The sequence below is a fragment of the Lepisma saccharinum genome, chromosome 6, assembly GCF_977018435.1.
Source record: "Lepisma saccharinum chromosome 6, izLepSacc3.1, whole genome shotgun sequence".
NCBI lineage: Eukaryota > Metazoa > Arthropoda > Insecta > Zygentoma > Lepismatidae > Lepisma > Lepisma saccharinum.
In genome coordinates this window covers 7,805,393-7,828,824 of record NC_139234.1, presented here as the reverse complement: position 1 = coordinate 7,828,824, position 23,432 = coordinate 7,805,393, and the positions used below count along the sequence as shown (strand labels likewise).

General features: G+C 43.7%; 1 protein-coding gene across 2 annotated transcripts in view; it reads left to right on the top strand.

The window, feature by feature from the left end:
- LOC145988536 (uncharacterized) overlaps positions 1-23,432 on the top strand; it is a 232,395-nt gene that overhangs the window by 294 nt on the left and 208,669 nt on the right. The gene's annotated exons all lie outside the window — the stretch shown is intronic.

Below are 23,432 nucleotides of genomic sequence, written 5' to 3'. Positions count from 1 at the left end.
ACCGCACGTTGATAGGTTAGGTGTGGTTCTATTAGCATAAATAAACTGAAAATATATTATTTATGCTAAGAGAGCTAAACCTACATAGCATAACCTAACAACTTAGGCATTTAACCTAATAAAAGCATTGCCTAGTAAGGTCTGAATGCAATGTTGCTCTAGTGTTGCGCGATAAGGGAGACAAAAAAAAAGGTGTTTCCAAATACTAAATGTTTAGTGGCTGACAGTATTAGTTGAATTTCGTTTACAACTATTTCATAATTTTCTGTGTCATGTACTTACCAAAATTGATGGTATTGTACACTTCAAGTCATGGTGTCCGATGAGATTTAATAATATTGCGACTTTTATCTTGTTGGTTTTTCTGGCGCCATTAAATAAGTGTCCAGCTCATTTTTGACGTTTTTACCAGTAAACGTTTCCCTGTCTCCGAACACAACCAAGTATTTTCTCATTTCAACTCATCCACTTGTTTTCAACAGTCGATCCTTGAGCCTGACGCCATGTTTCGCGCTTTCAGTTTTTTTTATAATTAATAAATACATAGTTCACGCAACACGCAGTTCGCCATGTTCTGTGTATTCAGGTTTCAACTGCAGTCTAGTGGCCAGAGATGCCAACTTCTCAGCCACTTTCCTCCGGGGGAACATAAGACTTCCCGGGGTGAAATGTCAAAGGCAGTGGCGTGCCCAGGTGGGGTTGGTGGGGGTTAAACCCCCATTGGTGTAGTCATTTAAAAAAAATCAAAGCAAAAGTGAAATAAATTTTAATTCATAAATGTGTTAGAGTACCAAATCGCCAATATTGTAAAATGTTTACATTCGGCAATGAGAAATGTATTTGCTTCTTCAATTACTTTTGATATTATTGGAGTTGAGTGACAGCAAGGAGAATTCCCTTCTCAGTATGGTCAAGAAAAGAGCCGTAACCCTTGGAATGTGAACTGAAGGAATCCCTCTTCCCCCTTCTTTCACCCACGATGACCCTCTTAGGAGAATGACCCTCCCTTTCCTGTTACGACAGTGCTGCAATGGCACCAATTTATAATACTACTGTACGGACGCGATAAGAAGCGGCGTGCAATCAGAACGCAGAACGGCAGAACGTGACCAAATTCTGTCTCCTCGTTGGCTGCCATGTGGCTGGGGGATTTTCTACGTTGCCACGTTCGCACAAACACACGGACAGGCTAGTCAGCTGTTGGCAAGCTCGGGCATTCTGGCAAGCATGAAACATTTTATCTTCCTGTTCTACACAGCAACCGAAAACCTTCACCGAAAGAACCTTTGTTGTGTTTTTATTAAGGTACATTGAAAGCATCAGCTACCGGCATCTTTTTATTTATGTTGTATCGTATCACAATTACCAACAAAAGAAAATGCGTCTTGTGTTATGAACAACACTGTGGCAAATCGTTCTCCTTTGATTTCATGCCGCCTCTCTTTGCCTTCTTTGTCACGCCGCGATTGTTGAAGCTTCAGAACGTCCAATGAAATGTATTTCTTGAAAATTAGGGCAAATTACGTACAACTTCGTTTCGTTAACACGTTTTTAAATTATATTTTGAGGAACCTACAAAAATTCACGTCCAAAACAGAATTTTACAGAACTGAGTTACTGTATTACGGAGAAGAATTTATCAAGAACAAATCAATTGTGTGTGAATTGATTGATTGAGTTGGTGTTTTAAAGTCCACTTTATGCACCTTACGGCTAATCTGAAATGGACCTACAGTTGGAAGTGGGATCCGAACCACTATGTGCCTCGACAGGGTATCAAACCCAGGACTAATTGATTACAAGGCGACAACACTTACCCTACCACTGTGCCATCGGGGAGGCACATGTGGGTGCGTGAAGTGAGATAATTTGGAGCTATATGAGAATACAGGCTCTGGATACAGAGTTCAATAAATTACAACGAAACGCTTGGCAATTGCTCGATTTCCTTAACATTAATAGTAGTGGTAGTGGGCGGGTTCACAAACCTCTATTGGGGCTCGGTGGGGCTCGCCTTAATGGACTTGTCTCGTAAGGCATGAGCCCCAATAGAGGGCAGTGTTGCCAGGTGCTTACTCGAAAAAATCACCAAGAGTTTTTTTGGGTCTAACGTAGCCTCAAGCAAGGAGCTGGCAATCTTGCTTGAGGCTCGTCTTAATAGATTTTTCTCGTAAGGCATAAGTTTTATTTTCTCGCAGTGGTGCTAATATTTTACTCGAAAAAAATCACCAAGGTTTTTTTTGGGGGGGGGTAAACCTAGCCTAAAGCAAGGAGCTGGCAATTTTGCTTGAGGCTTGTTTTACAGTGCATAAAGCAAGAAGCTGGCAACCTTGCTTGAGGCTTGTCTTACAGTGCATAAAGCAAGGAGCTGGCAACCTACTGCTATTTTTGCCATAATTTTTTACAAAAAAAAAGAGAGGAGAGAGAGAGGGAAGAGTTAAACAACCGACAAGTACCAATACCCATCTACAGCTTTTTTGGTCTAACCTAACCTAAAGCAAGAAGCTGGCAATTTTACTTAAGACTTGGTTTACAGTGCATAAAGCACTGGTATTTTTGCCATGGCTTTTTACAAGAAAAAGAGAGGAGAGAGAGAGAGAGAAGAGTTAAACAACCGACAGCTGCCAACACCCACCCTAACCTACTCTAACCTAACCTAGCCTAACCTAACCTAACCTACTCTAACCTAACCTAACCTAACCTACTCTAACCTAACCTAACCTAACCTACTCTAACCTAACCTACTCCAACCTAAACTACTCCAACCTAACCTACTCTAACCTAACCTACTCTAACCTAACCTAACCTAACCTACTCTAACCTAACCTACTCTAACCCAACCTAACCTAACCTACTCTAACCTAACCTAACCTAACCTAACCTACTCTAACCTAACCTAACCTAACCTAACCTAACCTAAAGCAAGGAGCTGGCAACCTTGCTTGAGGCTTGCCTTACAGTGCATAAAGCAATTTGCCAACCTACTAGTACTTTTGCCATGGCTTTTTACAAAAAAAGAGAGAGAGGGGGGGAGTTAAACAACCGACAGCCCACCTACAGTTTTTTTTGTCTAACCTAACCTAAAGCAAGAAGCTGGCAACTTTGCTTGAGGCTTGCGTTACAGTGCATAAAGCAATTTTGCCAACCTACATATACTAAACAAGAAGATAGGTTAGGTTAGGTTAGGTTAGGCAACAAACATATATACTGCCGTAAAAGAGAGGGAGATATGGGTGGATGGTAATATAGTATGCGTGTGCGTGTGTGCGTATAATATGTAGCATTATTAACTAGAGTGTGTTGGCAATTTACTTACAACTAAAAAAAAATAGAGATGCCAATTTTGCTGTAAGATGAAGAGAGAGATTTATGGCTGGCAACAGTGGTGAGCGATGTTCTCTTATTGTAAATTTTTTCCAAGTCCCAAAAAAAAAGAGAGAGGCCAATGTTTATATATCGTGATTTTTGTAAACCTCTCTCGGAAAAACGATATACCACACACACGCGCGCGCGCTTATGTATTGTGACGCAAACAAACAAACAAAATAATAATTGTTGTTTTTTAGGATACCTGGCCCCTAACCCCGCCAGGGTGCGTGGTGCCCAACCCAAAAAGGTTCTAACGGCTACGGCTCTAGATAACCGCACCTCTGTAGGGTTTCACGTGTTTTTTTTTTCCCAAACTTCCATGAAACCCTACAGAGGACCTCCGTAATGCATGCAACGTGTACTAACGACTCTAGTGTTATTTGATGTTGTGATATTTTTGGATATAGAGTTTTATTGTGAGATATAGATAAAAATAATTATGTTTATTATAATATTTTCCTGATGAAGATGGAGAATATGTGTGTGTTACAAATAAAGTTGCATGCTTTTTTTTCTAGTGTGTGTGTATGTGTTTTTGATGTTTCGACAGCATCTGAAACGATAAAAAAAATTTTTATTGTTAATTTTCACGTGTAAAAAACAACAACAAATTTTTTTGTGCAAATTTTCTGATTGTCTCGTGCTATAGTGCAAAAAAAAAGATATTGTAACTGATAACTAACGAAATTGACATTTGTAACTGATCTGAACTAGTGAAATTCGTATTGTGCCATTGTAACTGATTGTGCCAGTGCAGAAAATTTCTTATTTGTGCAAGAAAAGATGTTAAAGAAACTTGTTAAAACTGCTCTGTGACCCTCTCGTTCTTCACGTCGTAGGCGAAGGACTTCTCTGCAATCAGGATGACACTGCATAGGGTATCCTCGGGCAAGGCATCGTGGAACTCGCAGACGACTTTGATGTTGGTTCGATCGTTGACCACAACCTTCTTTCTCTTAGATGTGTTGATGACGGTCATGGGTCTCCGTGCTTTGAACTCGCTGGGCGTGTAGAACATGTCCACGCTTTCCTCGGTCACACGTTTGTAAGCCGAAAACGCTTCGTAAAGTTTGAGGTAATCGTTTTTGGTCATGTCGAAGTTGTAATTCTCGCGCGGGAACACTTCGTTGCGTTCATTCTTTAGATAAATGTTCTTGATCTTGCAGTCGTCGAACTTGCTGGAATCTTTTTCCTGATTCTTGTCCCTCCCGGTCTGAAAAAGCACTACGACGAAATCTGGCATGTCGAACTGTATGTTGTTGAACTGCGTCGTCACGTCGAATTCCATGTGACTTCCCGACGCCATTTTCTGCACGCACTGGTAACCGTGAAAGTGAATCGGCACCTGCGGACTTTTCAAGATCTCCGCTTTGTACTTGAGGGCGTAGTTCGTTTCGTATTCCACCACCGGCATTCTCAATTCCATGCTCCGGATGACGCACTTGGCTGCTTCGGGTAAAGTGTTGGGCAGTGGCGTGGTGCCGTCCGGACCCAAAGTAGCGTATCGCATCAGTACGTCGTTGTCGTTGGCCGCTCTTCGAAACGTGACCCTCAGTCCTCCCTTCCACATGATCTCCTTGTAGTCCGAGAAGAAACCAGGCAGCAGACGCATGGGAAAGAGCACCGTGTGACTTCTCGTCGATATTTTGGTCCCGGCTTCGAATCCCCCGGCCTGGTAGTACGCTGCATCCGTTTTGGATAATTTCAACGTTCCCACTGCCGTCGACGTGATGCCTGGATAATCTATTCTGTCGATGACGGTGTTGTGTTTCCTCACCTCCACCTGCGAGAACAGGTGAGGCACGAAGTTGTCCACGAGTATCAAGTTTGCTGCTGCGGGAAACACGTCTCCGCTTTCCTTCTTCACCACGTCGAATTGAAGGTAGAGGTCCGCTCTGTGAGGATGAATGAACCCGTCGCCTACGTCCACGTCGTATTCGATCTCCCTGTTCGCTTCGTTCAGATTGGCGAACGTACGACGGTTGGGAGGGAAAGATTGCAATTCGTAACTTTCGATTTGCTCCATTTTACATGTATGGTTATTTATTATATGTTGATCTCCACGATGGCCGTCGTAGTGGCACCTGCGAAATCCACCACGTCTCCTTTCTCGTTCGTCACCACCAACTCTATGTCGTCTATGCGGTTGCGACATACTGGAAAATAGATCGGCGAAGAGGGTGTGTAGATGATCGGTTCCATGAACTCGGAACTTGGTTTGAAAGTGGCTATGATTCCCGTCTCCTTGTGACTTCCTAACAATCCGTCCGAAGATTTCGTGATCATGCCTTCCGCCACGTTGCAGTGTATGTTCAGAGTCTCTATGGCCAAGAATTTAGGAATGTTGGTTGCCACGTGCTTGATGCCAGCTTCGAGTTTGGTGTCGTTCTCGAATCCTAAAAGTTCTCCCATGGTGCCCAGGTCCACGGTCTCCGTCGCGGATAGGATTTCCACTCTGTGCGTGACCGAATTTTGAGAAAGGTATGTACCTTTGGGCAATTGGGCTTGCAAAGTGGAAAGATTGTATTGTCCTGGCGTGACGATGATGTGTTCGCTTCCGACGCTAATTTTGTTGTTGTGATGCGTAACATTGGGTATGAGGTACATGCTGTAGAATGCACGCAGAGCCACGGATTTAGGATAGACGATGTCGTCGTGCAGCGTGAGTTTCAAGATTGAAGATTCGCTCGTGAGATGGAACACGCCCATCCTAGTGATGCTGTTTGAGGTTCCACAATGCTTTCTGGAAATCCTCGATCGTAGGGTTATTTATTTTAGAGAGAAACGCGAGCACGGAGAGGCAGAGATGACCGCAGTTCACGTCTCCGAAATTTTGAATGCGTTCGTCGTTGTAGTATATAGAGGTTTTGCTCGTTTTCAGATAATGAACTAAATTTGTAGGTGGAACACCTCCGAAAGAATCGAAAACGAATGCTTTATCATCATTTTTGTGGTAACATATCCAATGCGTGCCTGGATTTTCTTGACCGTCCAAGTTGACTACTCCGCATTCTCTTCTTTTGACGGTTGAAGGTAACGAGTCGGATATGAAAACTCCTCTGAAGTGTTTGATTCGTAACGGTTCGATCAGAGATTCAATGTCTCGGTTGGTGAGTGCTTCTGTTTCTTTTTTTTAAACTTTTTCATCACGCCCTTCCCCTTCTTCTCCATGGCCAGGTTGTGACGTTTCTGTTCTTCCAATTCCGCCTTGTTCTTCTTCGAGTCGATGACGGATTTCGCGATGGCGGCACTTCCGCCGGCCAAACTTCCAACGGCCCCAATGCTGCCAGGATGGCCGGGATGCTGAATATGAAACCTCCGACCTTTTGCTGTTTCCGCGAACGCTGCAATTTTTTCAATTGAGGTGTGCTGAGCAGTAATTTCATTCCGTGTCCTTTCGACAAGCAAGAACGTTTCTTCTCACGTTGTTTCTTGGTGAGTAACCCATCGAGGGCACCTAGATTTTTAAGATTGGAGTATGGTATCTGGTACACGACACCCTTGGGCTTCATGTTGATGCTCTATGTGTTATTTTCACGGTATGTTATTTATATATATATTCTGAGATTTTTTCTTGTGTAGTTTTTTTACGGTATGTTATTTATATATTTTCAAGGCCTCGCAGTCGTTACACAAATTCTATTACGTGCTTCGTTTTCTTGCCAAGAAGTTCCTTTGTCCCCTTGTACACGATTCGAGTTTTGTTCTCGATTAAAATAGATAGCTTCTCGTCAGATAACATGTTAGCGTATCGATCTGGTAAAAATAGACTGTATTGTGCGTTGAGCAACAGGCGTACCTTGGGACCATACTGGGTAGAAACGATTGAACCGGAAGTTATCGTGTAAGGTTTGTCGACTTCCAATTCCTGAATTTTTACATACTCGACTGACAAATTTAGCATTTGTTTTAATGCTTGGAGATCACTTATTTTTTCAGTCGTCATATCAAAAAAAATTTCAGAGTGTTAGAGAGAAATTTAATTGTTTTTTTCACGTTGTGTGTTATTTATATATACCGAAGATTATTTATTTATATATCAAGTTTTTTTTGACACGTATATATATTATTATTTTTTTAACAGAGGAAGAAAGTCCGTGCTTCGGAAAACGCGATGATGTGCGTAATGATATCTTCCGTCTCCTGCATAGACTTGTACCAATCTACTGTGTACCGTCTTCTCCCCTGCCTTGCCTCGTGCAATTCATCGAACTTATTGTTTAATTTCTCCCCTGCAGCCAAAAGCAGAATGTTGAGATCACCGCACCTCAGGCCACTGATCTCCCGAAGACGGTCCTTGAGAACTATTTCACACGGAATTCGAAATGCCGGCGTCGTTCTTGCTATGATCACAAGTTTATTAACATCTCCGTTAACTACCTTTTTGAATATTTTAGATAGTAGTTCGTGCGGCAAATCAGTTATGCGAGACATGTTGTTATTATTATTATTTTTTACTCTATGTTATTTATATACCCCACCCCAATTTTTGTTTCGTGTTCATGGCGATGGTGGTGCCTAGTGCGGCGACCCGTTCACCCAACGATGCGTCTCTACTCACGAACCTTTCGAAAGCTGCGTGCTCTAACTTTCTGTCTGCTTCGTGACGTGCATCCAGATCCGTCTGCGTGGTGTTGTAGGCGATGTCGTGATCTTTGCATGCGGCATCCAATGGATTCACACCCTTGTCTCCTCTCTCCAATCTTTTCTCGAGTTTGGTGCCCGGTCCGCAGTACTGGTAGCCAGGTAGATGCATCTCGAAAGGTAGCTTGTTGATGATGTCGTTCACGAGTCCCTTTCCTTCGGCCACGTTCCAGAATTTCGGAGGCAGCGTGTTGATGATTTTGATCAGGTAACCTATGCCCTTGTCGTCGTTCACGATGAAGTTGGAAAGTTTCGTGCTGATCATGTCCACGATGCCAACCTTCTCGTTGTAGAAATTACGATTGCCTGCATTCTCTTCGCCGGCTATCACCAACAATCGGTCCACGAGTTTCCTAACGTCGTCCACCCAAACGAATTCTTTGGGTAACGTGTTGTAGCGTTTGACGCCGCTGCCTGTTTTGACCTGGTTCCAAATCGGTTTGATGAGATTCCTGTACTTCTCGCCGCTGCTCGATTTCACCCTATTCTGCGAGGCGTCGTTGTTCTGGTACAAGGCATCCGTCATGATCAGAATTTCCTTGTAACTTTGGTAATCTTCGTCGGTGTAATCTTTCGGCTGCTTTTTGGCAACGAGTTCCCACAGTCCCACCGTACCCGGATACCTGTTCCAACTATCCTTGTCGCCTAAATTGACTTTAATGTCGTTGCCTTCGAAGGTCACCTTCGATTTCCCAATCTTCCATACCACACCGCCGCCTTCGCTGGTTTCCATGCTGGGATACAATCCGAACACTTCATCCTTGTCGAATTTCCCCGTGCTCAGGTAGTCTCGTGCCAAAGGTCCCAACTCGATTTTATCCGAAGATGTGCTACCAATGGCTCGACGTCGTGCCGGTGCATCCTTCAGTTCGAACGGCGTCGAAGGAATGCTCGAAATAGGCGTGGGTACGGCGTAACTTTTAGCTGCGAGCGGTACGAGTTCATTAATCAAATTTTTATTTTGTTCCGTGACACTTTTAATTTCTTTACCTAGACTGCTGATGGCATCGATCACAGGTTGATCCTGACGTTTCTTCTCTTCGTAGAATCCGCGATTCTCGGATTTCCAACCTTTGAAGCGTTTCGCGAGGTAATCGCGAAGCTTGAGATTTTCGTCTTCGATTTTTCGTTTCGTCATGACGTTATTTATATACGTCGTTTTCTCACAACGTTGCAACGTTTAGAAAGTCGTTGATTTTGTTTCTGTATTTTCCGTCGTTGGGTTTCCTCGTTATGTCGATCGTCGCGAATCCGAAATCGTCACCGTTCCAGCAAGTAGAGCAGCAGCGTTCCGAAAATTGATTGTAGTTCATGTCTCCGCCTACGTAGTCATCGTACGCGTGCTTGAGGTTGGTGTGATCTTGACGAAACAAACATATGAAATTAGCGTTGTCGCGTACTAACTGTTTTGGAATTTTGGAAAACGTTTGAGCTAGGTAGAAGCAATCCATTCCTTTGTGACGACCTTGCGTGAAAAAGTTGCGAATTTCATTTTGATTTTCCAGGATGGCGTCGTCGAACACGACGACTGAATTTTCACGACAATCGTCGAGCGGTTTTATTTCCGAGGCGAATGTTGCAATGTCCAGACCATCGTACAGTTTCATCAGTTGCTGGTATTTGGATTGCTCCAAACTTTTCGAGAACACGTACAGGTGCCTGTTCTTCCAATTTAACCAATTCGGTGCGAGGAGAAAATTGTCCACGAGCAGTGTCGTTTTCCCACACCCCGAAGGACCTACGATCAGACAGCGGATGCTGTCGGGAAGCAACTCGCCGTTCTTTTTTTTTCTCGTTTGACTTTCCGGATCCGGTAGACGCTTCACCACGTTCCACGTACTCACAAGATCACTTCGTTCGCGTCGATCCAACTCTTTTCCGGAAGTCCCAGCCATTTGACAAACAGTTTGTCACCTTTCCTACGCAATATTTTCTCGATGAGGTACGTGTCGGGGTGTTTCGTTTTAGAGAGTTCCTCTTCGTAAAATCTCCCTTTCAAAATCTCGCCGCTACTATCTTTTATTATATACGTGTGTCGGTTTCCAGGTAAAACTCGAACCACCGTAAAGAGTTCCGTACTCCAATTTTTTGTGAATCCCTTCTCGAAGGTGCGTTTGAATTTGCTGATCCTCACCTGGTCTCCAATTTTGTATTTAGCTTTTTTTGTCGTGGGTGTGTACTTTGGACAGTAAACTGTAGAAATTAAACGCTGCTCGTCGGACTTGGTAACGTCGGCTGGCTTCATGCCTATCGTTCTGTGTGCCGTGTGATTATAGGTGTCGACGAGTTCCGGCAGGATGTCGACCCATTTGTAATTTCCCCGAAGCGTGAATCGTTTCCACATGTGTGTTTTCAAGGTTCGATTGAATCTTTCCACGATGCTGGCTTTGATGTGACTGAAGCTCGAATAATGTCGAATCTTGTGTTTTTGAATAAATTTTTGGAATACGGCGTTGTAAAATTCTTTACCGTTGTCCGTTTGCAGAAACCGTGGTCGTCTGCCACCGCTTTCGCGAAAAATTGTCTTGAATGCTTCCGTGACGCATGTTCCCGTTTTCGCCTTCAAAGGTAGAGCCCATGCGAATTTCGAAAACGTGTCTATGACGGTGAGAAGGTACTTGTTGCCCTTGTTCAATTTATGTACGTTTTTCAAATTGCCGCTACTTATCTCCACAAGGTCACTTTGCCAGAGGTCGTCGATGCCCTTGGTTACCACAGCCAAACGTTCGTAGTTACGGCGTGCAGGTTTATGCAATTCTTCGACGATGGCTTGCCTAGACATTTTTTTTTTAGAGATTACGTTTCAAGAGAAGCACAAGCGTGATGGGATTCAAAGAGGGTGGCACTTCGCTCGTGTTTTGAATGATCAGCTTATCGCCGGCACTCACGTCGAAAACGGTGAGATCTTCGTCTTCGTGTATTTCATATATGTTGCGCGTTTCGTTCCAACGTGCCAGAGGAATGTTTCCCGCTTTCTGGACACCACGATTCGATATCAAGGTCATGGTGGGAACGCTAGCTTTTCTGCCGTGAGACCAGTACGAAAATTCGTTTATCTGAATCGTGCCATCGAGGAGAAACTTGTAGTACGGATGATAAGGATGTAACATGTACAGTTTGTTACCTTCGACGAACGTGGAGATTCTCTGTTGATTGGGTACGCTGTTGATTTCGATGGCTTGCAGAGAATGCAGTTTAGCGAATTTAGTGTCGACGCCGAGCAGATTACTGTGAACTTGTCCGAGTTTATTTTCGATGGGCAGCAGATGCTCGACTATGGTATCCGTTACGGCAGAAAACGACGGTTTGACTTTCACTTCCACGTTCAACTGCTTGTAGTTTTCGTTGAGTTCTTGCAACTTGGCACCGAAAGAGGTCAGCGTCGATTCCTGCGTGGATTCCAGCACTCCAACTTGATCTCTGATGTTGACGACGATGTTCTGAAGGTTCTCGACTTGATTCAATTTCGAGCTCTTCTCGGTAAGATCGTTCACGATGCTTCGCATCTCTGTAAACTGCGTGTGAAGGTCGGCTACGCTCTGCGAAGTGGGCAGCGTCGACACCAGCGAACTGATTTCGTCTCGAATTTCTTCCACGTTCGCCGTTTCCGTTTCCAGTCGTTTCAGCATTCGAGATATGTTTCTTTTCAAAACGTGCAATTCTTTGGAGGTGGGGAGATTGGCCACCCTACTCTCGAGATCGCTCAATGAATTTTTGATGTCGCTCGAATCGGATAGTGCCGTCACCGCCGTTTTCAATTTTTCCAAATCTTCGCTCGAAGGCACGCTCGTCCGTAACGATTCCAAGTCACCCTGTATGTTGTCTAGTACGTGATGAAAATGAGCGAGATTCGTTTCGACGTTCAAATTTTCTAAATATTCGATCTTCTGCTGAACCGTGCTCAACGTGTCTTGAATGCTCGTCAGCGCGCTCGCTTCAGCGTGAATATTTTTAATTTCTTCGTTGATCAATTCCAAGGACGCCTGAAGCGTAGCGATGGTGGTTTGAATGTGTTCGAAATCTTGATAGGCCTCCAATTGAATTTTTATGTTCGCGACGCTTTTACCGATGACCTGCAGTTCGTCCGACGATGGTAGGTTCGTCATAGTATCTTCCAAAGTCTGCAACTTGGATTTAATTTCTTCCAACGTGCTGGTGAATTCTTCTTGTAATTTGGAAACAACAACATGCAAGCGTTCTGCGTCTATATCGTTCACGACGGTTTGAAGTTCGGAGAAATTCTTTTCTATTGCGGAAGTTCGTTCTTCGATTTCGAGTTTCAATTTTTCCAAATCTTCATTTTTCGATTGAAATTGCTGTAATTTGGCCAAATCATTTTGAAGCGAATCCACGCTCAACTGTATATTTTGAACGTTGTCGTAAGAAGGCACGTCGACATAATTTTTTATCAGCGTCTTCAGTTCGGAATCGATTTTCAGAATGGGGTCGAGACATTGCGTTTGGAGCGTAGCGATTTCCGACTCTAAACTTTTGTTTAAGGTTTCCTGCAAAGCAATCAAATCGGTCCTCAACTTCTTAACTCGAATATCCAACATGAGAATCTCTTCTGCGTGGTCTACACGCTTGGTGTTGCCGAAAATGTCGTTAGGCATTTTTGGTTAACGGTTATTTATAATAGGATAGACGATTCGTAATTCTACGAAGAGAGGAATAAGTTTGTCGTAATCTCCGAGGAGTTCCATGTAAAGATAATCTCCTGCGGAAACATCGTACGTAATGTTAGAAAGCATCTTGTCGTGCTTAATTCGAAAAATGTTCTTGCCGGTAGAAATTTTGATTTCGCCTGCGTTTTCCGGATTCACGGTGATTTGAAGTTTCCCGTCGATCGGAATTTCGTAGAAATGTAAATTGTTATTAAAAACATAAAACATCTTGCCCACATCGTCATCCAATTTCGTCCAAATGCTGTTGAGGTGAATGATCAACAGACCGTTGAGTTTAGGTAACACAGAAGGTAAGACTTCATGATCTGGTATGGTTTCCATAATGATCTGTTTTTTGAAACCGAACAAATTCATTGGCATGCTGGTTATTTAAGAATACGGTCAAAGTTTTTTGTAATAACAGTCAATGTTTTTTTTTGTAATAACAGTCAGTGTTTTTTTTTTGTAATGACAGTCAAAGTGTTTTTTTTGTTTTGTTTTGTTTTTTATGAATCTTCTGTTGAAGATGGGCATATGTTGCAGGTTTTGCTTTCTGCTAAGCGATAGTGCCCCCACGGCAATGTGTGAATACCACACTCGAGGACGCGCCTCTTATCGTCGTTGGGATCCAGCGCAATTTTTCTAACTTTGTTTGTGGTCAACACATGGTCGACGCTCTGGATGCGCTGTTCTGCTCTTAGAACCGACGACCTGGTCTTGACGCAATCGACAAAGTCCTCGAATGCGAGATGCTCCCGAACCACCTGTCTGCCGACACCCTTGGCCTTCTTGGTAACGCTGCCCTCGGCTTTGATGGCATAGGCCTTGGCGCGAAGACCTGCAAACTCGAGAATTACATCACCGTCCTTCTCGTCTTTGAGTTTGCCAGGCACTTTTTTGTTTCGGGGCAGGATGCCGTACTGGTTCGGCTGGGGATAGCCCGAGGTGTCGAAGAGGTTAACCAAAGCTGGTACCGTGACTATATCCCTGTATGCATCGGCTGAGTGGACGTGGTACACCAAGCTGTCCGTGTCCGTGTAGAGAAGCGAGATGTTGTGGCTATAATGTGGACGTAATATGTCGTAGTACGTCTCGAACATGTGCAGCTTGCTCAGGTCTAATACTGAGGCGCCAACATAAATTGGCTTGTCGAGTTTCACCTCGCTTTTCCTAATATGCACCAGAGCAAGCTGTTCATTATAAATGGTCCTCGATTTGAATAACGGGTTCGCTACGAGCCTGCGACATTGTGCTTTCCTCGTTACCATTTTTATGTCCATGCGATTCCGTACATTCTCCATAGTTTTGCCAAACACCGCATTATTCATTAACTTGAAGAAATCGCGATCAAAATCAGAAGTGGCGACTGTGCGATGTTCGGTGTTGAGCTCGATGTATGACTTCAACCACGGAGAATGCTCGAACTTGAGGATGCGGTGAACTGCGTGGACGGTAACCCCTTGCTTCATCAACCACCGGAGGTTTTGGTAGTGCAGGACATAACGCTCTTTGGACTCGAAGTCCATGACGAGCTTCTTCTGGTTGGAATAGGGTGGACACTTCTTCAACTCGGGTGCAGAGGGAAGATCGCTGAACAAATCCTGCAGCTTCTCGGAGAACTCAAGGTCCACCTCGGCGAAGAACCCATGTTCCGAATCGTCGAAGCTTTCGATGTCGAAGTTGGAAGGGTCAGCCCACTCGAAGCCTCTAAAGGGGAGTGGCTGCATCATGGAGTGTCCGTAGAGGTTATTGACGTCCGTGTACATGATGTAGCTGGACGGTTGTGAGGGGTCGTAACCGGTGGCCATGTGGTGATTGTTGGCGTGCGAGTGTCGCTGCGACACCTGGACCATTCCACCCCGCACGGCACGTTCCACAAACAGCATCATGTCCACGTTCGAAAGAAGCTCCAGCTCGATCTTCGTCACCAGAAACATGGCTGACCACGCCAGTCAAGGAAGACTGTAGAAGTAGGCAGGGTCCAGCTTGTAGATGGTCTTCGCAGTTGCACGGAACGTCTGGAACACGTCAGCGAGGAGCGTCACATCAAGTCTGAGGTAGGCGTCGTGGTAGTCCCCGAGAGTTCGACAGCCCAGCTTGCGCCACATGGACTGGGCATGGTGATAGTCATCCTCAGAGATGCCCGAGCCTCGCAGCTTGCTATAGAAGTTCGCCTGGGGAGGTAGCGACGTCTCTGCGAACTTGGAAGGGTCTGTAAGATATTCGTAGGGATAGACCCCCTTACGCTTGAAGAGGCCGGCGTCCAAGTTCGGAAAGTTTCCGGAGGTAATAAGCATTTGCTCGTCGCTAAGCTTCCCTGCGAGAGCATCGAGGCTGGCCGGGAGGAACCTCAGGGAGTCGAGGAAGCGAAGTTCGACGGTAGAGTGTGATCCTGGGATCGACACTCGTTTGCTCACACTGATGTAACGCTCCTCGTTCTGGGCGAGAACGTTGATTCCCTTGTTGTCGTATCCAAGATGCTTGACGAGGTGGTGGAAGTCGTACCCCGAGCCATTGTGAAAAAACACAGGGATGAAGCGCGGGTCCCGGGCCATGAGGTTGCATCCGTTGCACCAAGGACCAACATACCTACCGTTAAAGTGATCGTGGTGTTGGACTTTACGGTTGTTGGCGGTGTACTTCTTGTCGCAGACAGGGCAAGCGATGGCCTCGTCGTGTCTACGTTGATCGTCGGGGGACAGTGGGAGCATAGACTTGGGGGCCAACAGTACCTTCCCTATCTCGTTGGCCTCGACAACCATCCTCTCGAGGAAGTGTTTGGCTGCGTCGGGACCACGGTACACGTAGGGCTCGGGGGCGATGTGCCGGTCACGTCGCACCACAACGTATGCGAAACTGGATGCCTCGTGGAGTTGGTAAGGGGTGGTGGAGGAAACTTCGGGATCTGGATCGCAAGTGGACAGGGGTTTGAGGAAGGCCTCGAAATCCGCGATGATGATAGCGGGGTGCTCCACCATAGCACCGTGCATGTGGAAATGCTCCACGGTGCCAGGTTTGGGCAAGACTGCCACACCCGGCTCGTTGGCATTGCAGTAGATCTTGTGGCTGGCAAGCTTCTCTGCAGCGATGTTGGGACCTCTGATGCGCTGATAATCCTGCTGTTCTCGATTATGAAATATTGACAAGCACCTGCGACACACCTCGACGTGGTGACTATCACTGCTCCGCTGGCTCGAAACAAGTCTAGAAAGGGAACGGATAAGAGTCTAGTGGTGATGGGTCTCGTCCTTGATGAGCAGAAGGTGAATTTCCTGCGCACCATCAACGTTTACGTCGCTCACCCGGATGGGGTACACCATATTTTCGTCAGTGAGGCCATAAACGTTGATAGCCAACCGCGCACGAGCCTCGAACTTGCGAATGTCCTGGACCTCCACCGGGTAGTCGATCCCAACCATAGCATCTTCCAGTTCCGACTCGTAGGGTAGGTAGTGGTTAACTCGTTTTGGATTATTTTTTGGCTCAACTGGGTGCAACGCTGCAAGCACACACCATACGAAGCACTTGGCGTCTCCGTTCTGAATGTTCAGGACGGCCTTCTTTGCCGCAATAGTAGGTGGTAAGGGGACGTAGCTGGAGGCGGAGAGAGGCACGAACTTACAAATTTTGACGCACAGTTCGTGAGGCTCGCCACACAGCGAACCCCCCGAGCCTTTAGCTTGATGTTCTTCTTGTTTTGCCACCAGCTCATCGGCAAACTTGTTGTAGATGACCTTGAGGTTGTCAACATCCGCCAGATGCAACGTCTTCGCCTTGGTGTTGTGGCAGAAGCTGTAAATTTCATCGGACGGCTTCTTGTACTGGCAACGTAGCGATGCGTAGAATTTGGTGGAGTGCGTTGCAAGCGCATCACCGAGGATGGAAATAATCTCTGCTCGCTTCTCCTCCAAAAAGCTACGCACGTCGCATGAGCCCTCCGAAGTGATGACAAAATCTTCTAACAACCGCTCGAAAGCAGTCTGGTTCGCTTTCGCCACAGGCTTGACGCGTTTGGCGGATGGTGGCGAGTCGGCTTCCGCTTTCCTCTTGGTCGAGCTGGTCGACGGTTGTGGAACAGGTGCTCCGACGACAACTTTGCATGATGTTATATGCCTCTTCAAATTATTAATGGTAATATGTATACCGCACCTGGGACATGATTTTTTAGCGGTTACACGCTTACCAGGTGCGCAGGTACGACAATGTCTTGCAAAATTTTGGCTTGATATGGTTATCTTGCACACAGGGCAACTTTTCTCAGATTGCATCTTGTTGAAAATATTTGTGGGTATGTTATTATATATATATAGTGGAGTGCCACAAAATAAATACTGTGCAATAATTCACAATAGTGTTGGGTTTGATGGGAGTGTGTTATTTATGCTACTTCTTGCTTCTTAATAAATCCTGTAAATAATTGAAAAAAAATAATTAAGCTTGTGTATAGAAAACACAAAAATATTATGTGTGCATAATTCTACCAAACAATCTTTTTTTTCTAACCCTCAGCCCTCTTGGCGTATGAAGTATAAATCATAATTTCAGAAAACATAGTTATTTTCCGCTCGCCATTTTAAACATCAAACCATAAGCATTATTTATGTTTATAGTATTCGTCGAGCGATAGCAGATAGAGCAAGAATCGTTTTCCTACAACCCATAGTTGATGAATTACAAAACATCTTAGAAATTACATCTTGAAATTTTAATCCAAAATAACTCGAAAACAGTAGGCAGTAGTCATCATCCCTCCAATAAGTTGTAGAGTACTTCTAATTTTGTATCGAATGCTATTAAAATTTTCGAATTAGAGTAAAAACTAAGCCGGCAAATCAAGTTTCTCAAAAAAATAAAAAATTATCTGTATTTCCGAAACTTGAGGGGGTAGAAACGATTTTATTTGCTAGTCGAATAGTTCTCGTCGAATCCTATCCAACAAACCTAAAATCATCATCCTAGCTCAATTAGGAGCCGAGAAAATCAATATCTTGGAAAACGTCTTAAGATTTTTGTCTTAAGAAAATTTTCTTGACAGACCGGAAGTAACATCTTGAGATACCGGAAGTCGACTTTCTTAAAGATTGAGATATTTGTCTTAAGACGTTTTCCAAGACATTGATTTTCTCGGCTCCTATGGGGCCTAGAACCATGTAACTTTGGTCTATGTATATACCAACACTTGCCCGACCCTGTGGCCGAGTGGTTAGCACATCGCGCTGCGACGCCAAGGGTCCCGGGTTCGAATCCTGGTCGGGCTTGGTTGTTTGTGAATATCCATTTCATCACTCATCCCCAATCTTCGCAAATTAGCCAAGAGGTACAAAACGTAAAATAAAATAAACTAAATCAATCATTAAGTTCCGTGTTGCAATCATGAAATTAAATTTTAATTAACTTTTTTTTATCCATCTCTCTCTCTCAAATCTATATAGCCTGTTCATATTTGGCATGTCAGCCATTTTGTTTACGTAGCAAAAAAATCTCAATGCTCGTTGTAGCCATAAGTATAATTGGATATAATTGGCGGATTTTATTTAATTTTAGGTTTAAAATCAATAAGCGTGCATAAAAAAAAACTAAATATTTTAAATAAATAAGATTCGAATAACTATGTACTTCCACTAACCTCTGCGTTAGCACAGCAGTAGGCTTGTATTCAAGAGTTCGATACCCGTACAAGTAGTTCTTGAAACTGTAGGTCCAGCCCCGATTAGCCTTACTGTGCATAAAATAGACTTAAAACATCAAATCAATCAGTACTTCCACTAACCTCTGCGTTAGCACAGCAGTAGGCTTGTATTCAAGAGTTCGATACCCGTACAAGTGGTTCTTGAAACTATAGGTCCAGTCCCGATTAGTTTTACTGTGCATAAAATAGACTTAAAACATCAAATCAATCAATCAGTACTTCCACTAGCCTCTGCGTTAGCACAGCAATAGCCTTGTAATCAAGGGTTCGATACCCATACAAGTGGTTCTTGAAACTGTAGGTCCAGTCCCGATTAGTTTTACTGTACATAAAATGGACTTAAAACATCAAATCAATCAGTACTTCCACTAACCTCTGCGATGACGTAGCGATAACATCATTGTCTTGTAATCAAGAGTTCGATACCCGTACAAGTGGTTCTTGAAACTGTAGGTCCAGTCCCGATTAGCCTTACTGTGCATAAAATGGGCTTCAAAAAAAACGCCAACTCAATTAATTAATCAGTACTTCCACTAGATATCAAAAACACGCAACTCTTTTCTATTTTTTCTGTCTTTTTTCTAACAATTTAACACATTTATTTTTTGAAATATGCCCCGCACACATATTTCCTACCTACCAACAACGGCACACGGAAGAAAAAAAATATTCCAGCTACCAAGATGCATGCTTCAAATATATAAAAGCAGAGAGAGACATGAAACACCTTCTATATTCTCTCTCTTTTTGCATGTTTTGTAAGTATATTTTCTTCCACAAAAGCAGTGCCATACTTATAAATCAAAGCCAACTCATGCGAGCTAAGAAACAAAGTTACTTACTTTTAGAAATTCTGCGGAAATGCTCTTCACTGACGTTGAAAATAAAACAGAACTTTCTACACCAGCGCTTTAAGTTTTATACGGTTTTCTAATAACGTCAAAAATAATATGTTAGCCAACGCAACGTGGACCAATAGAAATCCAAGGGCAATTTTCTCTAGAACATTCCCCCCCCCACTACATTTCAGCCACATCATTTTAACTAGCGTCACTAAAGAAAAAACAGGAAGTATAACTTCCGTCGTCCCAAGACCTACGTATTGTTGAATTTGTATTATTGTGTTTACGAGCGACGGGTACAAGAAGCACGAGGTTGTTGCCTCGTGTAATTTTTGATTTCGGGATAACTACTTGGGCGGCGACTGCTGCAACAGGATGGGGGCCCATAAACATCCGGAGCACGTACGGATGTAATAGCAAGCAGGCATGACGGCGTCCTATTCTTCGAGTGGTTTGGAGCGGATGCTACTAGATGCGAAGCCGGATGGGTGTGTTCGACCGACAGTACGACTAGCTGCAAACAAAAGGTTTCGGAACAATCGGCGCGTCGTGGGAACCAGCGTGACTAGCCGGATGTAAACGAGGTACAAGAGTAGAATTACGCGTGGTACATTCGACTGAGAGGTGTTTGGAAAAATACGGGAGCCAGTGCAACTAGCTTAGATGCAATTCAAACAAACATATTTATTCAACGCGCGTGTTAGTTGAGGCTACACAGTATGTACAAAATTTAATAAACTCTAATCATCATCTCCCAATGTAAACGTTATTTTTATTTTCTACATTTGATGTTATATTGAGCAACCTGTTAGGTTTTAGCTAGTCAGCTGGCAGATTACTCGACGTTATGCATTGGTTTTAGCTAGTCAGCTGGCAGATTACTTGACGTTATACATTGAACAGTCTGTTGGGTTTTAGCCTCCGTCAGAATTATTCGACGTTATGCATTGGGTTTAGCTAGTCAGCTGGCAGAATTTGTTTTTACAGCTTTTTTTTTTAAACCTTGTGTTACCAAACCAATCTACCTCAAACTGGCACCTCTTCACTCACGCATACAAATATACAAAAAATGCACAGAAAATGTACAACATGCAGGTAGCGCTGTTGGACCATACATGATATGGTGCATCTACCGAGCGCATGCGATAGTGGGTGGCGTACGAAGCATTCATCCAAATGAAATATGTATTTTTGGGTGCGTTTTGTACTCCTCTCGTTATCGCATGCTCATCTTCATCTGCAAACTTCGAAGTTGTATGACAGTCGCTTTTCGATACCGAAAAACTAAATACAATAAGTATATATATATATTTACAATATTAATATTTATTTAACAATATCTACCTACGAATTTGCCTCGAACGAAAACATGTCATAGAAAAACATTTTTCCAGCCGTAAATTCAAAAATTTTGGCCCCGCGCGCGCGTGCGTGCGTGCGTGTGTGTGTGTGTGTGTGTGGCACATCGTTCCCCCGAGAGAGAGAGGTTTACAAAGGTCGCGATATACAAACATTGGCCCCCGGGAGTTGGAAAATTACGATATGGCGCATTCGCTCATTACTGTTCCCAGCTATAAGTTTTTCTCTCTCTCTCTAGCCCCTTGCCTTACAAGAGCAAACCATTAAAGCAAGCCCCACCGAGCTTTATTTTCGGGTGTAGTGTTGCCAACATCTTACTCGAAAAAATTGCCAGCCCCTTGCTTTAGGTTAGGTTAGACCAAAAACCTTGGTGATTTTTTCGAGTGAGGAGCTGGCAACACTGCGAGAAAAAGATTGCCAGCTCCTTGCTTTAGGTTAGGCTAGACCAAAAACCTTGGTAATTTTTTCGAGTAAGAAGCTGGCAACACTGCGCCATCAAATAGAGCTCATGCCTTACGAGAGAAATCCATTAAGGCGAGCTCCTCACTTCAGCTCCTCACAAGAGGACGTTCAACCGGGGCACTACCTCTACTATTAATGATACATTTGGTACATGTGTTATTAATGCTTTGAGCTACCTGTATGTAAAAACATAAAAAATGAATGAAAGAACAGAAATAGTAGTTAAAGAATCAGTTGTTTTTGCTTACTGACTACCATTGCAGTGGCGCTATCCCAAGATCATCTTCATTGTTGGTTGGTAAAGGAACATCTTCATCTGAGCTACTACTGTCACTGTTGTCTTCCCGCCCAAGTGAAATTACAAAATCCTCCATTTGCTGCTCTTCAACTCCCTCCTTTTCCCATGCTTCAGAAATAATCTTCCTTGCGTGTTCAATAGCCGAACGCCACCTATCTGCTGTCACATCCCCGATAGCCTGTTCTGACAATTGCAAAATTTTAGACGGTGTAAAAGGTGGCAAAGTGTTCTTCTGTGCTACCAGCCCTTTGACCTGTCCCCAAATAAGTTCGATTGCATTGTACATACAATGATAAGGCGGGAGACGGACCACCGTATGTCCCGCTTCTTCTGCAAGCTTGTCTATTCGATATATGGGGAACTGGGGTTTGTGTAATATAAGGAGCTGCAGTAGTTCAGCCTTTCTCATGTTTCTGTGGGCTCGCGAAAATCCTGAAGTAGGTCAATCCGGCAACAGCGCCTAGCTACCAGAGTGGGTGGTCCCACGCCGCTTGCTAGCGCGTCCCGACAATAATAAAAGCAATATTGATATTATTAAATTGGGCAAGAATTAACAATACCGAACCCTTCTGTAATTTCTATGCTACTGCTTATACTCACGAAATAATTAGTCGCGATGATTTATCTGAGGTTAATATGTTGGGGTGAGGTGTGCACATTGTTCATTAACGTGTAGAAGTTGTAAAATAAGCTTTTCTTTCTCGCAATGATTCTCCGTATACAAGTATCGTAAAATTGCAGGATTCGAAAATGGCGTCTTCGATGAAGAACGTTTGCTGTTAAAGTGCTACGAAAATAAGATTTTTTTATCGGTTCGTTATCACAATTAGCGCAAAACCATTCACGGATAGCTCCACTCACCATTCTCGGTAAGGTTAAGTTAGGTTAAGCAAACATGGTTAAAATTTAACATCGTAAAACCATGCACGGCCCACGAACCATTCACGGTAAGGTTAGGCAAATGTCAAAGCTTTTGCTGTTATAAGTTTCTTCTATACATATATAGACAGTGGCGCAACCACAGGGGGCAGGGGACAATGCCCCCCCCCCAACCTTGGATGAAATGAGTTCTAGGGGGGCAAACATTGAAGGCCAAGTGTACCTACAGGGGGCCAATTACCGCCCACAACTACACTATTCGTAAAATTTTCTTGCTCGCTCCACCTTCTTTTCTTGGTCTTTTCAAGTTCAGAAGTGTCGTTAGGGGGCGGCCTACCTTGAGAATGCTTCGCCCTACCTTGAGAATAGCGAAGAATGCAAAGAAGGTAAAGGAATACAGAGAAGAGGAAGAGGAAGGTATTATCTACGAAGTGAAGTGTAAAGAATGTCAGAGTGTGAAAAACAACATAGGGATAATGTAGGACATGACAGAGTGGGATGATGCTAAGTAGATAGGAAGCAGAAGAGATTGGCTATTAGTGAAAAAATGGAAGGAGGCCAAGGAAATAGACAAGAAAGGAGAAGAAGACACAATGAACTGGAATGCGGGACTCAAGATAAACAAAAAATGGAAGAAGGTGTTAGAAAGAGTGGAAAGGACAAGAGCGAAACAGGAGAGAAGATGGAAGAGGAATGAAGAAAGAAAGAAAAAAGAGCGTGAGATAAAGAGGAAATGTTTAGCTAAATCGCCTGTCAGGTGAAAGTACAGTTGACAAGGGAAGGCTACCTGCTGGAATGTTACAGAAAAAACAACTATCTAGTAAGCTTGTGTCTGGAGGGGAGTGATTTCTGTGTATATATATCTTCCCGTTTTGTATCTTTTTTCATTTGTACTTGGTACAGAGTCTGAATAAGACCTTGCTAGAAGTTTGAAACGTTACGTTTAGTTCATGTTTTAAAAAAAAATCAATTTCTGCCTTGGTCAGCATGTTTAGTTTTTCATATCATGGAGACAAGGCTTAATGGTGTTATGTGTATGGAGTACATGTGTAATACTATTCATCGCCAGGATAAGTGGAAGAAACACTTTCAACTTAAACATTTATTATATATATAAAACTAAAAATAATCTTCCCATAAAGTACAGAACTAACTAACAAACACTCTAGCCTTCTTAAACCCGAAGGTTAATGGCTGCACCAACACAGGCCTTCCATCTGTCCCTA